We start from the raw sequence: 630 nt of genomic DNA, 5'->3' as shown, positions 1-630 counted from the left end.
TATCCAATTTTATTTACTGTTGACCATTTTCCATTTGAAATCATATAAATATATTTTTATTACATTTTAAACCATATAAATATATATATTTTTTTGTTTAAAACCCACATTTTTATTTAAATAAAAGTGTTTTTTTATTATTATTTTTACATTCAAAGCATAATGTTATGCATAAATATGCATTACTTATATCATGAGAACCAAACTAACCATAAGCTTCGAATAAGATGCAAAAATTTCACAGGTTGCAAACCTGACATCTGGGCCTTGATCGAATAGCCAAATAGCAAAAAATGTCTCTAATCATATTTTTATAATATTAGATTAAAACCTTTTGCTATTTCAGATTAACAAAAATAATTCCTTGAAGATCGAATCTCTCACAAACCAAAAAATAAAACTTTTTTGTTTTATAAAGAAATATACACAAATAGCAAAGTACTTTGCTATAAATAAATAAAATGAAAAAATATATATATAAACCATACACTTGCACCAAAAGCCAAGAAAAACACCAAATTTTCACAAAGGAATCTGAAACTAATAACCAGTCAGCAAAAATGACCCAAAACAAAGGATTAATGTGTGTTATTGTATAAAAAGTACCGAAAATGTCCCTATACTGTTTCC

Source organism: Lactuca serriola, chromosome 5 (assembly GCF_051521515.1).
Source record: "Lactuca serriola cultivar US96UC23 chromosome 5, Lser_US96UC23_V15, whole genome shotgun sequence".
NCBI lineage: Eukaryota > Viridiplantae > Streptophyta > Magnoliopsida > Asterales > Asteraceae > Lactuca > Lactuca serriola.
This window is presented reverse-complemented; position numbering follows the sequence as displayed.